Raw genomic sequence first — 896 nt, 5'->3', positions numbered from 1 at the left:
ACACACACACACACACACATATATATATATATATATATACATACATATATATGATGGGCTTCTTTCAGTTTGCGTCTACCAAATCCACTCACAAGGCTTTGGTCGGCCTGAGGCTATAGTAGAAGACACTTGCCCAAGATGCCACGCAGTGGGACTGAACCCGGAACCATGTGATTGGTGGGCTGGAAGACTATATTTCTGATGTTTTACTAATCATTGGTCTTCTTTTTTCTTTTGTCTGTTTGACTTCTGTGACTAAATATTCTATATTTCCTCTCATCTTTAGATCCTTTAAAGGATGAATGCATTGGAGACAGCTTTACATGGTTTCTTCTGGAAGAATTCTTGGGTTATGAGGACATCCTAATGGCTGGCCAGAAGAAAACAAAGGTAAATCCCTTTTGAACTGTTTCAGCTTTTATTGCTATGCACTATTGTATAGCACACTAGTTCCAATTTGAGTCTTGCCATTCTTTTAAATTTCAAGCAAACCACCATCATAATCAGATTCATTCCACCCATTGTTTGAGTAAAGATAATTATCATCATCATCATTGTTGTCATTGCTGTGATCATCTTCAACTCTGTTGTTGTTATCATTATTGTCACCAGCATTGTTATTGCTATTTGTTATATGGACTGTTAGATATGTAATTCGTCTGACGTTCCGTGTGTCATGTGGTTCGTCTGAGTTCATTGTTTCATTGTTGTTGTCTTGTGGGACTGTCGTAGTAAAATGTCATTGATATATATATGGCGGACATGACTTTTGTTTATTCATAACGAACATTGGGTGAGTGCGTTCTTTGTATGTAATTGAACAATAAATGTAATAATTAAATTGTATAACTCGTTATGTTATCTCTACGAGTCACCCGAGGGAAACATAACACTAT

This window comes from Octopus bimaculoides, chromosome 11, assembly GCF_001194135.2.
Source record: "Octopus bimaculoides isolate UCB-OBI-ISO-001 chromosome 11, ASM119413v2, whole genome shotgun sequence".
Taxonomy (NCBI): domain Eukaryota; kingdom Metazoa; phylum Mollusca; class Cephalopoda; order Octopoda; family Octopodidae; genus Octopus; species Octopus bimaculoides.
This window is presented reverse-complemented; position numbering follows the sequence as displayed.